Source organism: Delphinapterus leucas, chromosome 20, assembly GCF_059928025.1.
Source record: "Delphinapterus leucas isolate spDelLeu-1000000601 "Yukka" chromosome 20, BTC_Dleu_Yukka2, whole genome shotgun sequence".
In the NCBI taxonomy this organism is placed as follows: Eukaryota; Metazoa; Chordata; class Mammalia; order Artiodactyla; family Monodontidae; genus Delphinapterus; species Delphinapterus leucas.
This window is the reverse complement of record NC_143148.1, coordinates 27,079,408-27,097,213: the sequence shown is the minus strand read 5'-3', so window position 1 is coordinate 27,097,213 and position 17,806 is coordinate 27,079,408. Positions and strand designations below refer to the sequence as shown.

Below are 17,806 nucleotides of genomic sequence, written 5' to 3'. Positions count from 1 at the left end.
TGACTTCATCAAATAACACTTGAATGATTCCATTTTGAAAAACGCTGGCCACATTCACGGTGCTTACCCAGTATGTCATGCCCCACAAAAACAAGGCTTTGACATACTCTGCTTTCTTTATAAAATTATGTACATAATCAACCATATGAGGACGCTACGTTTTCAAAAAAGTGAGTTTTGTTTTGGTTGGAGTTGCCTCCAGTCCTCTTAACTGATTCCATCAGATGGATAACAAACCCTAGAATGTTTTCAGCGTGACTGAGAACAAAAACAAGTTGTAGGGCATGCATGATTTTTGGAAAAATATGGCATCTTCCACCTCACTTATCTAAGCACAATAAAAATATAGTATCTTGCCCCTCATTCACTTCAATCTGTGGTGCATCAAAGTATCTGTGGAACAACTGCTTGGTGACATAGCTTTTTTTTCAGTTGTTTGATTGAAAGTAACCCACCTTTTACTTGCGTGTATATTTGTGTGTGTGTGTATTTTAAGGGAATATGCAACAGTCGTAGGTAATCGGTTGCAGGATCATGGTCTCGTGGTGGAAATGATTCACCTTGCCTCTGAGTCAGGCCTCCCTGAAGCACTCCAGGAAGTTAGAGACGATGAGTCCCCATTGTGTATTCTTGTTGAACAGTCTCTTGCACCGTAGTTATGCTTCATGAGTCTATCAAAAGTAAGTTTAGCTCAATATAGAACAATCATTTAAAATAGATCCTGCTTTAAAAATGTAATATGTTTTCTTTGTATGCTGGTACACTTTTAAGAATCAAAAATATCTCATCCAAAATATTATGTAACCAATTCAGTTCTCTTATGTGTCGATAGAACTTTTGACCAGATCCCACCATCATTTTTTCTACAATTGGTGATCGTAAGGCCCCCTGTTCATCATCCCCCGTTCATCATCCCCTGCATTCTCTTCTTTTTTTGCGGTACGCGGGCCTCTCACTGTTGTGACCTCTCCCGTTGTGGAGCACAGGCTCTGGACGCGCAGGCTCAGCGGCCATGGCTCACGGGCCCAGCCGCTCCGCGGCATGTGGGATCCTCCCGGACTGGGGCACGAACCCGCGTCCCCTGCATCGGCAGGCGGACTCTCAACCACTGTGCCACCAGGGAAGCCCCATCTCTTACACGACCTTTCTTGCCAACTTTGCCTTCTCCAGGATATCTCAAACATTTAATTATTCTTAGGCTCATGAGAGTTCACAAAAATGAACTCTCTTTTCCTCCCTAAAATACCCAGTCTTCGGCAGATGCACCCATCCTGGACCACCCTCAGCCTCTCCCTCCTGATCAGAGCTGCTGCTTCAAGAGCGGAGTGCGCTGCCTTGTGGAGGGCCCTTAGCAGCTCGCCTAGAGTCTTACGCAGACAAGTGTGGGTTTTCTAGTCCTCTCATCTTGGTACTGTTCTGTTTTTGAGTTCCTCCTGTGTGCCAGGCACTCTCCAGGATGTCAGGCTCCCCCTGCTTCCTTTCTCTGTCTGAGTGAGCAGCAGCCAGGCACACTTCTCAAGCTGGCCCTGGAATGTCCATCCCAGCTCGAGTCTCCTTAGCAGTGTAGGATTTTCATTGCTAAGTCAGATGATCCTTCCTTTGGGCAGAGACCTTGTGAAGTGCTAGTAAGTAGCTGGGTTTCTATACTGCTTATAGCTCCTGGAGCCTGCAGAGAGGTCAGTGTAGGACTGATGTTCTATAATCCAGCTATAATACTGGGTCTGAAAAAGCAAAAGTGAGGAACACTTGCTCTCCATCTTCTTGGGGGTACTGCGATGCTTTTATTCTGACCATTCCATTTGCTTTACCTCCTTGTAGCCACCCCACCCACCTGGCCACCTCTTGCTCAACATTCAAGAGTATGAAATTGCAGTTTTTCTAAGCATAGAAAATGTCTAATGTATTTTAAAGAAATAATAAGACTAAACCATATTTACATCATACATAAGTTCTGAAAATGCATGTTTTCAAAAATTACAAATCCCAATCCCCTGGGCTGAGGGTGGGGAGCAGTATGGCTTGAACAGGTTGTATAAAAGACTAATCACATCTGATTACTTACTTGTTATGTTCATGCAAGATCTTTAGAAAATTCTCACTCAAGTAAGTAGGTTGAATAATTTGTCAAATACTAAAGTACTTAAAACCCGCACTACTTCAAGAAGATAGTTTCTTTTTCACGTCCAGAATAGTATTAATAGGTAAATGTTTCATTTCTCATCCATGGATTTAATTATTGAACTCAGATCATAAGGAAAAAGAACACTCTGTTTTCTCCTATAAGCTACATCTATTTCAGCAAGATTATTAGCTGGACTCTCTTTCACAATGCTTTATAGCCAACAGTTTGCTCCATACCTTGCATGCAGCTGTTATTCAAAAGCGTGTGGAGCTGCTTCTGTGCGGAGACAAATATGTAAAATAGTCAAACAATGAAACTTCAGCACCTGAAGACAAATACATATTCATATTTCTTCCTAAATGTAACCTTAATAAACATGATTTAAGATTTAGCCAGATACCCTGATCTCCACTGTAGCTCTGTGGTGTCCCTTGGGTCCTAAATTTGTTCAGAAGCAGGTGATATATGGCAAGATAGCATAAGGGCCTCCCATTTAAAATTAAACTTTTATTAAGTCTTATTCTCAGTAGATAAACCTTGCAGAGATCAGAAGATACCTTGCATTGACTACAGTCATGAAGTTATGTAAAAGCTGCTCTTGGTGTCTAGAATTTATTTATTTTTTATTTTTTTATAATTGCTTACTTTTATGTCAATTAAATAGAGCTCTTTTACAAATTAATTTTGATAATACCACACAGAGGTAGCGACATATCATATCTACAATGTACATAGAATTTATTTTTTATGTAATATTTAGAGCACTCCTGACCTGACCTGGAAAGGCTTTCAGTACGGTTTAAGATCTCATAGACCTGAGCCAAAGACTGTGGAGCCACGTAAAGGATGTGCATTACTCCTCATGCTACACTGGCAGAACCTAGAAGCCCTGCACAGCGTGTCTGTCCACCTTTTCTCAAAGTACTGCATATACAAAGTTAAAAGATAAACACTAAAACGTTCATAATGAAACACAGCAGTCCCTGCTTGACTCATTTTTCACCCCTACTCTACCATCTAAAGGCTGCCATTCTCAGGTCCTGGTTGTTTGTTCTGTGAATCACACTCAAGTCATACACTCTCATTGCTGGAACCAAATGAAAACCTTCACCTTTTTTTTTTTTTTTTTTTTTTTTTAGCTTTTCCAATAGCCAGCGATGGTTAAAGTTGCATCCTGTCTTATTTTTAGGCTGTTTGTTTATCCATAAGAATTCCCGTTGACATACATGCCACATATTCCTCCCTCTCTCCCTCTCCCTCACTCTCTTTCTCTTTCTCTCTCGTTAGCTTAGCATGAAGCTATCCAATTGTGAAATCTGGGTTTGTATTGAAACAGTACATCGAGCTGTCACATGTTATAATTTTGAAACAGAATGTAATGTTTGATTTTGAAATCCGACAGAGCACCTGCTGTTGAGGGTGCCAGTCTCTTTCTTGAATCAGTAGATAGTCACATCTGTACTGAAAGCTGAAACAGTTTAAATAGCATGTCATTAGATTAACTATGTTCTTTTCTGATTGCTTTTCCTCTTGTCTTTTTGTAAATGTGTTTTTAAAGCCATCAGGGCACCCATTTGATGTAAAGCAGGCTCTTTCTTATCCCTAGTAGATCATCATATGCCTCTGGAGGACGCCCTCGTGCTGGAGGCTAAAGAATATAGGAGATTTTTCCGCTAAAAGGGAGCAGCAGGAACACACTGGCGTTTCTCTGAGGGCTGGTGATCTGGTAGCTGACTTCTTGGCCAGGGAGTGCCTTACCAGCTACTGTGTCCCTTCGGGCGTTCAGCATCTTCTCTTTCTGTTGAATGAGGGCAGACATTTGTACAAGAATGAGCTGAACCTGCTCATTGACTACCTGAAGACCAGGAAAGGCCAACTGGAAGGTATTTGGCACTGTCCCCTTTCCTTCCCCATTTTAAACCCCAGAAGATCCGTTTCTACGAATCCATGTATAAAAGAAAACTAAAAGTTTTTCATTCAGTTGAGAGAATATACCTGTGTAATACAAAGGTGTCTGATTTGAATGTGTTCCAGATGGGAATACACTGTTTTTGTTTTTTATCTTATTCATTTTTAAAAAAAAATAATTTATTTATGGCTGAGTTAGGTCTTTGTTGCTGCACACGGGCTTTCTCTAGTTGCGGTGAACGGGGGCTACTCTTCGTTGCAGTGCTTGGGCTTCTCATTGTGGTGGCTTCTTTTGTTGAGGAGCACGGGCTCTAGGTGTACGGGCTTCAGTAGCTGTGGCTTGCGGGCTCTAGAGAGCAGGCTCAGTAGTTGTGGCACACAGGCTTAGTTGCCCTGCGGCTTGTGAGATCTTCCCGGACCAGGACTCGAACCTGTGTCCCCTGCATTGGCAGGCGGATTCTTAACCACTGTGCCACCAGGGAAGCCCAGAATACACTGTTGTAATGTTTAACCTTTATAGACGAAAGTGCTTCTTCTGAAGCTAAATTTTCTCTTGAACCAGATTTTTAATGCATAAATAGGATGACCTCTCTATATAGATGGACACGTAGGAAATAGTTCCAGTTCCCTATCAGTTTATTTTTCTGGTTCTAAGTTTGTTGTTTGTTGAGACATTTTTAAGAGTACTTTGAAGTGTATGGTGAATGTAAATAAGCAGTTCCTAAACGCGCTGATTTTAAAGAGCACTCCAGCTACGCGTGGAGTCTTCGAAGTAGTGACTTTTCAGATTGTTTTGAGTTAAGTAGGTGAGAAGAAAATAATCACTTGTCCCTTGTAGGGAAAAGTAGCTGAAGTCGCAGGACCATGTTAAAGCTTTAAATAAATTATTATTCTTATAAAATGCAGAATGTGTTTTATTTTTGTACACTTTTATTGAACTCACTTTCTCAGGGTGGGGAGGGGACCCATAAGCTTAAAACATAACAGTTTTGTTTCTTTGTTTCTTTTTCTTTTTCCTGAGTGCTTATTTTATTTATTTTAAAATTTATTTTAATTGAGATTTAATTGACACAAAACATATATTAGTTTCAGGTGTACAACATAATGATTCAATATTTGTATATATTGTGTGGTGCGCATCGCAGTAAGTCTAGCTAACATCCTGCTGCCTTCTGATTATAGAAACTTCTCAGTCAGAAGAAGAGAAGGTCTTCCTGGAAGTGCCTGAGTTGTCCTTTGTGCAGCTTGCTGGGCTCTGCAGCAGGCTTCTGCTTTCCATTTGTTTTCTTCATTTTTCCAGGTTTGGAGATGCCAAATCCTTTGGCCAGGAGCGCTCATTCCTCATTTCAAGGCAAGAATACCCCCGTCATGGGCAAGCCGCCTCCACTCCTTCCAACTCCCAGAAAGAGATCCTTCCCAGGCCCTCCTCCCCCCCGGTTCCTGCCAAGTCCCTTTTGATAGGTGAGAGGACAGGAAGTCTCCTCCTGCAGCCAGGTCAGTGCTTCCCACCAGGAGTATGATGTTAGCTGTAGCTCTCATGCTTCCACGGGAGTTCTCCTGAGGAAGCAGGACAGTTTAGGGCAATTGCAGTGTTTGTTGTCATATATATTTTTTTTGTGCGGTACGCGGGCCTCTCACTGTTGTGGCCTCTCCCATTGCGGAGCACAGGCTCCGGACGCACAGGCTCAGCGGCCATGGCTCACGGGCCCAGCCGCTCCGCGGCACATGGGATCTTCCCGGACCAGGGCACGAACCCGTGTCCCCTGCATCGGCAGGCAGACTCTCAACCACTGCGCCACCAGGGAAGCCCTGTTGTCATATTTTTAATGAATATTAAGATTTCAGAAGGTGAGGAGAGGCGCTTTGAGGTTCAGTGGGTGCTATTTCTCTTGAAGAGTTGCCTTAAGTTTTAATACAGGGAGAAGTTTAGAGAAGCTCTTGAACCAAGTTAGGTGGCCACAGTTAGAGCCTGAAAGTTGTCATAATAAGCACTCTGAACTCAGTAGTCTTTCTGAGGTTTCTGTTCTGAGTAGCTCGTGCTGAATAGTATCTGACATCTGCCTAAGATGCAGTGGTACTGCTGTGGACTTCTCCCATTGCCAGTGACGTGGAACCCAGCTCAAGTTACCTTAAAACAAGGGGACTGGATTGGCTTATATAACTGGAAATCCTGAATTGGCTAACTTCAGGCCAGACTGGATCCTACTGCTCGTGTGGGTGCATCAGACAGCCGTCTCTTCCTTCTGGGAGAAGAGCTGGGTGGGTACAGACTCCCGGTCAAGCCCGGGGGCCAGCGCCTCCGTGGTTCCTGGCGTGCCCAGTGTTGGAGCCTTCCCTGGCTCTCGAAGGGAAAGAGCTCAGGCACCTAGGCTGCAGCTTCCACCCTTAGTCACCCTTCCCTCTGCTCCTCCTCTTCCAAATATCTGTTCATGCCGTCTGTCTCCTCTCCTGTCCTCCTTGTGTGTTGGCAGTGGGAGCAGAGAAGGAACCGGATGAGAGCATGTTTTCAGTCTTCCGTGTTAAAGAGGAAGTTGTCAGTGAAGTCTTCTTGGGAAGGTGGCTTTTCACCTGGGCCTTAACTAAAATTTAGACCTGGAGATGCATTTGTTCATGAGAATCACATATTAGTTTGGCCTCTTGTGAACAGGGATTATTTTAGCCAAAGATATTTCCTAGGGGCACAGTATTTCCGCCTTGACTCTTTTGGTGGATTGTAATCGAGGGAATGTGCCTGCTTGTTCTGGGAGCTGTAGTGTACACGTCTTATATTGGCAGGGTCAGTGTATTGAAGCTCCACAGCCCTAGAGACGAACATTTCTGCACCCCGCTCCCTTTGTGCCCTGTTGACTTCGGGATGAGTGAGACTGTATCAGTTTAGCATCTTCTCTGTTCCCATCACAGTCTGTGCTTTCTTGCTGCCATGTCTTTGTTCCTTCCCTTCCTTTTACTGTGCTCTCCACGCTTCACTGGGCCTCAGCCACAGGCCTGTTCTTATCACCTGGTCTTTTCCTGTGAGAAGTGAGTGAATAAAAGGCAGGAGGGCTCAGGAAGAAATCTTCTTGCCCTGAATTGCTTCCCATCCTTGCCATTAGTTTAAAAACAAAACTCTTCCAGGCCTTCAAAAAGGGCTAGGTGCTTGCTTTAGAATTGTGAGAACGTGTCCTGTTCAGCAGGGTGAGGACTGTGCCCGGCAGACTCTCACCGAGACAGGTGACAGGGCGCTGGGCCGTGTGCTCACCACTGGGGACTAATGTTCTGGGTAGATGGATGTTAGATTCTGAGGAACAGAGAGCTTCAGGTATGTTATGGGTCTGCCTTTGTGACCTGTCGGGGAACCTCCCTACTTTGGATATTTGAGAAAATGTATTCCAAGTATCACAACAGAATGTTTGGAACAAAATCCATTTGTGAGAAGGTGACGGTGGAGGACCAGGATGTCAGGAAAGGCATGGACTTAGACCAAGGGTTTGCAAGCTTCTTTTTAAAGGGCCAGACAGTAAATATTTTATTTGAGGCTTTGGGGGCTAAGAAGCAAAATTAAGGATATTATGTACATACTAATGTAACCATTTAAAATGTAACTATTTAAAAAAAAACATTCTAACTGGCAGGCCACACCAGCACAGACAGCAGGCTGGATTTGGTCCCCACACTCTAGTTTGCTGACCCATGGATGATCACTGAGGTGCAGTCTGGGCCCAGAGAGGACTTGGTAGAGCTTTGAGGAGCTGGGGGTGGGCCTGGTGTGCGCGGCAGGAGCTCCCTGCTCAGCCCCTTTCTGAAGATTAGGAAAGGTCCCTTTGGGGCAAGCAGCTGGAACGGTTCATCAGGCATCTTCCCGTTTATGTTTTGGGTTTCTTTCTCTGCAGGATCGGTCAACCCAAAAGGTCTCTTTCCCCTCCCCCACTTCTGGCAGCCCCCTCCAAGAGGCCTGTTCCTTTGGGATGCCTCCCTCCCAAGCCTGCCGAGCGTCCGTTACTTGGGGGAGAAACCAGGCCTTTTAGCACCACCACCAGGTGAGTAGGCAGGTGAGCAGTGAGTGGCATTCTAGGCCCATGCTGACCAATAGAACCTTCTGCGGTGGGAGAAATGTTCTATAGCTGTGTCGTCCAGTACGGTAGCTGTCAGCCACATGTGGCTGTTGAGTGCTTGAAATGTGGCTAGTATGACTGACGAACTGAATTTTTAATTAATTTACGTGACTCTAGTAACATAGTAATTACATAATAGTCTCATGTGGCTGGTGGCTACCGTGGAATGGTGAGCACGGTTCGGGGCTGTTGGAGGTATCAGGAAGGTGTAGCAATAGGTAGGAAAGTGTGTTGTGTTTTTACCATGTAGAAATCTATTATTTCTTAGTCTTTTTCTCCCTCCCTTCCCTTTTTTAAAGCTGAAAGTGTACTTAAAAAGGGAAGTATTATATCTCTCTCATGAATGGATATCATTGTCAATTGCTGTAGAATAGGAGGTCATCATAATAAAAAAGAACACAAAACAGTGTCACTAAGTTCCTGCCTGTTCCTCTTGCCTGCCTCAGTTTCTAAGCTTAAGGCTTGCTCCCTCCCTGAAAAAGAAAGGGGATTACTAAAGGTCAGGGAGGTGTTAGCGGGGCACCAAGAATACTGGAAACTCTCTCCTTGATGATTCAGAAGGATTGCAGGATGTTGGCAAAGGGAGGATCTTTCCGTGAGGTTGAATGTCATTTAATTGCACACTCGCGCGTCTCTGGTGTCGTTTGGAGTACGTGCCTTGTTCCTGCTTTTGGCTCGGGGAGGAGCACAGCGCCTTCCCTGCCTGGCAGGAGGATGGGGATCTGATCTACCATATTTAAAGTACTAACTGATACCCAGCCCTGGCTCAGAGCCTGCACAGGAATACAGGCTTTTTTCTCTCTCTCCCTTCCCAGGGCAGCCCTGGCCAGCTCTCATCTTCTTTGATGTTGCCTTCGCTCCTGCATGGCTTGGGGAGATGAGGCCGGAGGCTTCCAGGCTGCCCCCAGACTCACCAAGGCATCAGGGCAGGCCTGCCAGGGCAGTGGCAAGAGCTAAGACTGCGCTCTGGCTTGGACTAGAAGGCAGCCAAACAGGCGTTTTGCTGACTTCATTGGTAGTCATTCGGGCTTACTAAGCCGAGATAAAGGCACTGCTCTTAGCTCACTCGTTTTGAGATTTGGGGCTAAAGCCCCAGCTGTTAGGAAGGTGGACCTTTGTCTCTCTTCATTCTCCATGCAATAAACATTTTTCATGGTAATGCCATTTTAACATTTCAGCCCTCTACTTTTTAGTCTTTGAGGTAGATATTGCTGTGGTTGTGGTATGAAGGAGGTACATTTATATGATGGTGGCAAGACCTGGAACAAACATAGGTCGGTGACTCCCACCTTCCTGAGAACCCAGATAACCTGTCTAATTCTGAAGATCCTCCTCTGACAGACCATGTTTTTTTGAAATTTGGAGAACTTTCCTCACCCATAAGATGGCCCTCTATGGCTTCCGAGGGCCCTCTCAGCCCAGATTCAAGCATTAATAGTTGGAGAAAGCTCTTTTATAAAACAAAAATGAGGGCTTCCCTGGTGGCGCAGTGGTTGAGAGTGCGCCTGCCGATGCAGGGGACACGGGTTCGTGACCCGGTCCAGGAAGATCCCACATGCCGCGGAGCGGCTGGGCCCGTGAGCCATGGCCGCTGAGCCTGTGCGTCCGGAGCCCGTGCTTCGCGACGGGAGAGGCCACAACTGTGAGAGGCCCGCGTACCGCAAAAAAAAAATAAAAAAATAAAAAACAAAAATGAAAATAAGAACCTTGCCTGTACAAGGTATACCAGTAATAGTTACCATGGTTCTCGTTATGGGCCAGGCATTGAGATAATTTCATTTAGTCCTGCAACAACCCTGCGAGCTAGGTACTGTGATTATCTCTGTTTGCGGATGAGTCACCCAAGGACCAGAGGGGGGTTAACCTGCCCAAGGCCACACGGTGGTACCTGGCGGAACCGAGGCTGCACACCAGCTGTGTGACACCACACTCCGCGCTCGTCACCACACACGATCCCAGCAGCACATGAACAGCATCAGATTGAGGTTGCTTTCAAAAAATTGCATGTTTTTGCTTGGATTTCAGCCGCATTCTTCCATCCACAGCCCCCTTTGACAAAAGGCCCAAAGCGTTTCCACATCTCTCACCTGTTCTGATTCGTCACAGTGTAAGGCCTTTAGAAATTCAGAGGGGATCGAGTGACTGCAGGTAACGTAGGTCTCAGGTGTAGCCCCACAGGCCTAATGGAAGAGCTGGCCTTGGAGGAAATCAAGTATTTGGGTGCCTGGGGGCTGAGGGGAGGCACTGGAATCTCCCAGTAGAGAGGGACCTTCAGGTGAAAAGTGTTTATGACCCAGTGCAGGTGGGGTGGGGCTAGGTGTCCCCTATTCCTCCTTTGTAAAATGAGGGTTGTCACCAGGATTAAATGAGATAATGTGAATGAAAATCTTTTGGACACTCCCAAGAACTGCACAGCTGTTTGCTGAGCTGCAGCTTGGTTAATCTGATCCAGCCTGCAAAGGTGGGTGTGACTAGAGGACTCTGGCCAAGCTGGGTGCTCTGCAGACCAGGGAAGGGACATAAATCAACACTGCTGTATTCCTCCTCTTTGTAGTTCTTTTGCAGTCAGTGCTGCACAAGCAGACAGTTCAACCCGTGTCTTTGCTGAACTAAGGAAAGCTTCTCTGAGCCAGGAGAACAAGGTAGCTGCACCCAGACAGCAGCCTCACCCCCCTCCAAGGACCAAGGCCCCTGTCTGGCTTGCAGCACTGATGTCCAGGCAGTCGGTACAAACGTGGCATCCCTTCTGTCCCATACATGGTCCCATTGATGCTTTTTTCATGTTTGGAGTCTTTTTGTGCCAAACTGGATGTTTGTGGAAGGTCATTGTTGTAGACTTTGAATCTTGAAGTTGTTCAATTATGTGTATGTTAAAAACCAATGAAAACTTCTAGCTTTTATATACTGGTTGCCCCCTTTTTTTTTTTTTGGTACGCGGGCCTCTCACTGTTGTGGCCTCTCCCGTTGCGGAGCACAGGCTCCGAACACGCAGGCTCAGCGGCCATGGCTCACAGGCCCAGCTGCTCCGCGGCATGTGGGAGCTTCCCGGACCGGGGCACGAACTCGTGTCCCCTGCATCGGCAGGCGGACTCTCAACTACTGTGCCACCAGGGAAGCCCTGTATATATTTAATGTATATGTCTTAAGGAGTTTGAAGGTAAGTGTACACCCATGAAATGATCACCATATGCAATTCTCTGAACTTATCCATAGCTCTAGAAGTTTCCTCCTTCCCTCTTTTTTTTCTTTTGATATGAACATTAAACATAAGATCTACCCTCTTGAACATTTTTAAGTATACAATACAGTGTTAACTACAGGCACTATGCTGCACAGTAGATCTTCAGGAATTATTCATCTTGCACAAGTGAAATGATGTACCTTATGATCAACACCTCCCCGATTCCCCCTCCCCCCAGCCCCTGATAACTGCCATTCTACTTTCTGCTTCCGTGAGTTTGACTATTTTAGATTTCTCATATAAGTGGGGTCATATAGCACATATTCTTGTGTCTGACTTACTTAGCAAGTTCATGCACGTGGTAGCAAATGGCAAGATTTCCTGCCTTTTTAAGGGAAAAAATATGTATGTGTATACCACATTTTCTTTATGCATTTGCTCACTGATGGACATTTAAGTTGTTTTTTGGAATGATTTATTAAACCTTTTCTTTGGTGAGCCGCATGTCTTAGGTCTCCAGCTAGACTCCAGGTTGTAGGAGGGCGGGGCCCCACTGTCCTCAGTCTCCAAGGCATGGAGCTCCTGGCCTTGAGCGTACAGGATGTCCAGGAAGGGCAGCCTCCCTTCCCCCTCCTTATTGCCTGTCAGGCCTGCACCACGGTTAGAGTTATCCCTTCACTGGTGCCCTCGCTCCAAGTCCTCCTGACTCCTATCAGTGTCATTTTTCTATAATACTGATTTAGTGTTCTGCAGATGGTGTAAATCTAATTCAGTCACCCTTGTGCTCCCCCTACCCCAAATATACACTTAAAACCTTGCGTTGCCCACAGGAGTGTTTCTCAAATTAGGGGCACAGACCCCTGGGAGTCTTCAGAATTGTTTCAAAGTGATGAGTTCTCCAAGGATCTTTTGATCTTGTGTTTCAGTTTTTTGTTTGTGTGTGTGTGTGTGTGTTTCAGTTTTAATGATAAGCTTCAAGACATTTTTAATGTAAGCTTATACTGGATTATCTGGATCACTACTTTTAACTGATCCTGTTGGGTGATTCCAGTGCCAGCATTTCTGTTTGGTTTGCTATGGTGACAGAACAACCAAAGTGATAGTGATTTAACTCTGCATGTGGTGTGTTTCTCATTTCTGTGTGTGTGTGTGTGTGTGTGTGTGTGAATTTGAAGCTTTGAGAAGCCCTGGGCCAGGGGCCAAAGTTGTACTCCTAATCCCAGCTTCCAGAGACCTCCACGCTCAGGCTCGTGTTCACCTCTCTAGCCGCGGGTCTTACCTCTGTCCATGTGAGTCCTGTGCTACAGCTTCCTCCCTGACCCCCACACCCTCAGTCCTCAGTGTACCCGCTGAATTCCTCTTCGCCTCTTCAGATGCAACTCAATGTCCTATCCACTTGGAAGTTTTCTCAGACTTTGCCCAAGGTGACATTTCCTCCCTAGTTTCTGTAGTTCCTGGAATGCCCTCGGTGACAGCATTTATCTCATTGATGCCATCAAGGGTCCGCATGTCTGTCTCCCTGGCAGACTATGAGCCCCCAGCTGACAGGACTATGCTGTCTGCCTTTTTCTGCCTGGAACCCAACAGGTGCCTAATGGACACTTGTCACATGATTTTATCTAAGCCAAGGAGCCTTTGAACTCTCTTCCCCCGATAGCCTTGATCATATGTCCTAAAGAGCTGGGAGATTTGCTGCTCTGAGTGATTGTCTGGCATTCTGTCATGTGTATACTAGATGCTCAGTTAACATTTCCTGATTTCTCTGCTCAAGACTGAGATCGAGGGTAATTTTCTTCCCTTATGGGAAAATGTTTTGTAAAAGAAAAAAAAAATCAGAACTGTCCATTAAGATTCCAAAGAAGCATTGCTGGCACACTCTTTTGCAGTTTTCCTTAATGCCTGCCTCTCTTGGCTGTATCATCGGAGTATTTGTTGAAGTACATTGCATGAGTTGCTTATGGACTATTCTGGAAACATTGAAATTTTCCTTGAATTATTTCCCCAGTGTAGGCTAGTCTTGTGCTCATTTGGCATCGTAACTTTTCTTGTGATGTCTCTGGTTATACTTATTCCATAGTACTTTTCATAGCCAACCCCCCAAAGCTTCTGAACCTGCCCTGCCAGCCAGGCTATTTGGCTGCCAAAGGGAACCACCCCCTCGGCCTCTGTGGTCCACACACCCTATGATGCCTGTGTTCCCCGGGGCTGCTGGGCAAATGAATTGGCTTGAACTTGAACCCTCTTCTCTCTCCTGTGCTTGTTTGTGTATGATAAACTTTCTGAAGATGTTTGAAAAGTAAATGTTTGAATTGCGCATCCTTATTTGATTGACCTTTTGCACTCCCCGCACTGTCTGCTGGACCAGAGAGGGGCCGCCTGGCTGGCGTGCTGCTGGTGGCCGCAGGAGAGACTTCAAGCTGCTCCCTTAAGAAGGCACCTTAGCTGCTCTCTGCATCTGGACTGTTTCCTCATATTCCTCTGGCAGAGGCTGACTGTTAGGTAGAGATTAATTTAATGGGAGGTTTTTTTGCTAGTAGAACCCTGCATCATCTCTCCTAAGAATCACAACGAAGCGCCTTGTAACCCCCGGGGATTCTGTTGTCTCAGATCCGATACCTGAGCAGGGTAAGAGTGACAACTGTTTTATAAAAATAACAGTTTTTTTTACTAGTATAGGAGTAATATACACTCAAGGCAGAAAACCCGGAAGATTCAGAAAGATCACAAATAAAAAACGCACGATTTCAAACCCTGAGGTGGCCGCCTGTGCCTCTTACATCTCCTTTCACACTTTCCCTCTGCACATTTATGGCTTTACTTTACAAATGTGGCTTACTGTTTCTGTCACTCCTCAGTAGAGCATAAACATCTCACCACGTCAATCTTTATTCCTTTACCATATGTAGATAGCACATTTTACTGAACCAGTCCCTTGTTGGACATTTACTTTGGCTTTAATTTTCTGTTATTATAGTATCTTGTGATAAACATTTTTCTTCATGCGTCTTTGCTGGCATCTCTTTTATAATTTGCTGAGGATAAATTCTGAGAAATAGAATTCTTGAGTCAATCAAAGAGAATGTACATTTTGTAAGCACCAAAATAAGAAGAGATAGATTTAGTAAGTGTCATTCACGTGACAAATTAAAGCTTAATCTCCAGTCCCATAATCAATGTGAATAGCTGGGTGACTGTCCTTTAAAGTTCCTTTCTGCTTTGCTGTGGATGGTATCATATCATTTGCATTGGGAAGCCGGTAAGAACACGGGCTTTGGAGCCACACTGCCTGGGTTCTGAGTCCATTCCACCACTTAGCAGTTATGTGGCCTTGCCAAGACCTTAGCTCTCCTTGCCTCATCTCTCATCTACAAAATGAGGACAGTAAAAGTAAAGTTGTAATAAAAAATGAAATAAATCACTCTGGGTAAAGAGCTTAGAATAGCCCCTGGCACATAGCAAGTGCTTGCTATTATTTCATCATCTACTTTTTCACTTAACAAGCCACTCTGCATATGAATGAATATGGATCTAGTTACTCTCTTTAGTGGCTGTGCAGTATTCCATTATAAGACTGTGCGTTTGTGTGTGCGTTTTCTCCCGTCTTGTGCTCTTGCTGGTTATCTCCTTGTAATAAATTCCTATAGCTGGGGTTGATGGGGGTGCTCGCTTTTAAAGGCTTTTAAATATACACATTTCCAAGTTGTATCTTCAGAAAGAGGAGCTAGCATGCACATGTGGAGTCAGTCTTCAGCCAGGAGACGCGGGTATTGCTAGGACAGTGGTCCCTGACCTCGCGGAGTTCCTAGTCATGGACAGATCCAGGAAGAGAAGAGAAGAGGAAGGCCTTCTCAGAGCCCGTGCTCTTCTTTCTCCGTGGCAAGCCGCCTGGTTTATGTGTCTCCATTGTTTTGTTTGTTTATTTGTTTTTTTGTTTGTTTTTTGTTTTGGCCGCACCAGGAGGCTCGCTGGATCTTATTAGTTCCTCGACCGGGGATTGAACCCGGGCCGTGGCAGTGAAAGCACCGAATCCTAACCACTGGACCCCCAAGGGAATTCCCTGTCTATTTGTTTTCTAAGTGGCCAGTTTCATTGCCAAAAGGGGCACCCCATGCCAGTCATTCTCACCCTGCCACCGACAGACCTCAATACCAAGCTCCTAAGATGATGACAGCTCCTAGTCATGTGTATAAACCGCATTAAGTGCTCATGTATATCATTTTATTTAATCATCCCAATTGCCTTCTGACGTGGGTACATGTTATCACCTCAGAGAGGTTAGGTCCCTTGGGCAAGATCACACAGCTAATAAGTAACCGAACTGCAAACCCCGCAGTGTGACTCCGGTGCCATGAACAGGAGGACCCCGGGGGGTGGGTTCATGTCTCACTTTGGCTTTGCCTGTAAGCTATCCTGTGTGATCGCGGGACAGTCCCTTTTCCTCTGGTTCTCAGTTTTCCCATCTGAACCATGAGAAAGGATTACGTCATCTCTAAGACGTCGAGTTCTGCATGTTAGAATTCTGGAACGTTTGAGCTGTTCTGATGTCAGGACACACACGGCACAGTCAAAGGGTTTTACCTGAAGATAGTCTAATGAAGGGACTCATTCCAGAGATGTGAGAACCCCACAAAGGATGGTGAGGTGCTTGGGGATTGTGAACAACGCAAAGCTGTTGCCACCGCTGGGCCTGGAGGGACCCGGAGAGGCAGTGGAGTTAGTGGAGCTCAGGGAAAGCGGGAGCCACGGGAGCGGGGTCGCTGGGAGCTGTGGCCTTCGACAGAGGGAGGCAGCCCCTGCCAGAACCGAAAGTGGCCCCGGCCTCCACCCGGCTCCAGCGTGTCTGCTCCACATCGCACCACCCAGGAATGACGGCTGGGCAGTTGGAAATCCGGGGGGTGCGGTGTGTTCACTCCTGGCACAGAGCAGGCTGGTGTGTGCGGGGGGCAAACAGTAACCAGCAAAGGGATTTTGCCGGGCTCGTGGCCTGTCCTCTGAGGGAGGAGTGCAGTTACATAACCGACAGGCACCTGCTGGATGGCGATACACCAGGAAGAAGCCCCCTGCTGCCAGCCACGGGCCTGGGGGAGCGGCAGGCATCCCACATCCCAGGCTTTTCTTTTCAAGATAGGCAGAGAAGCGGGCAGGCTCAGCCCTCCTGTGACTCCTGTGGGTGGTTCTGATGATCCTGAATCACATTTCAACGTTTCCTGGCATCCTCTCCTTCAGGATGAATTTGGCTGAATGACTACTGCATCTCGAATTTCCCTAGAAATAAATGTCCTTGCTCATCGAGAATTCATCTTAGGCTCTCAATTCCAGGGAGAGAAGGATTCTGGGCCACTCCAAAAACTCGAGCAAGAGAGCTTAGCAGAGGAGGAATAACCATGTTGGAAGGCTGCAGTTTGTGATTGCACAGAGTGACTTGCTGAGTGGCTTCTGGGGACTGTCACTTCCTGGTACCGACCCTGCCTGCCTTTCAAGTCTCCCTGACTCTACTCATGATCCAGGCGTTGCTTCAACCTCCACCTGCAAGCAGCCTCCAGGGCTGCCTGGTCTCTCCTCTCCCAGCCCCACGTGTCTGCTCTACACTGCATCATCACCGGCACGCTGGGCATTTGGACACTGAGTTTCTTGCCGAAGCCTCTTTCAGCAGCAGTGTTCAGCCTGGTTGTTTCCAAACACGCAGGGGGCATGCTGGGAGCACAATGTGGCATCTCTCCCTACCCGTAACGGAGGATCAATAGTCATAGACTTCCATCGGTACATATTAGCAGCTTTAAAAACATTCTGCTTTGATCCACAATTTCCACTTTTGGGTCCATCTCTTAAGGAAATGAAGGATTTGCGGTGTCGATGAAAATGTTTCTGAAAAAAAAAAAAAAAGAAAGAAAATGCTTCTGATAAGTCAGTAATAGGACTTAAGGTCAGAAACCCAACTCAAACTGACCGAAGTAAACATGAGAATTTATTAGCTCCTGTGACATAAAAAGTCAAGGAGCCCAGCATTAGGCATAGCTGGATTCAGGGGTCACGTGCTGCTGTTTGCTCTTCTCTTGGTGGCAAGATACATACCGGCAGCTCCGAGCTTTCATCTTAACCTACCAGGACACCAGTGGACAGGACCAGAAGGCCTCTCTTCACAAGAGGTCACATCTGTCCTGGAGTTGAGTGTCTGGCTCTGAGAGGGCCACATGCCTGTCCTGGACCCCATCCCTATTGCCAGAGGGATGGAAGAAGCTGATTGGTTGAACCTTGGTCACACGCCCCCTCCCGGTGCTGGGGAATAAGGCCATCTCCACCTGGACCACACTGTGAGGCAGGAGGGGCTCCCTGGGGATACTTGGGATGCTTCTGCCAAAAGAAGGGTGAATGCTGGGCGGGCAAAGACTTGAAGCCCATGACTTCCTCACAGCATCACGTGAAGAAGTGAGAAGCAAACAAATGACCAGCTCTGGAAGAATGGCTTAAATTGTGGCTTATTCATAAAAATAGATTATACAACCA

At 46.2% G+C, this 17,806-nt stretch overlaps 1 pseudogene; it reads left to right on the top strand.

Moving 5' to 3' along the window:
- Positions 1–466: 466 nt before the first annotated feature.
- On the top strand, positions 467–10,734 carry LOC149744633 (nuclear receptor coactivator 5-like; annotated as a pseudogene).
- The last annotated feature ends 7,072 nt before the right edge of the window (positions 10,735–17,806 follow it).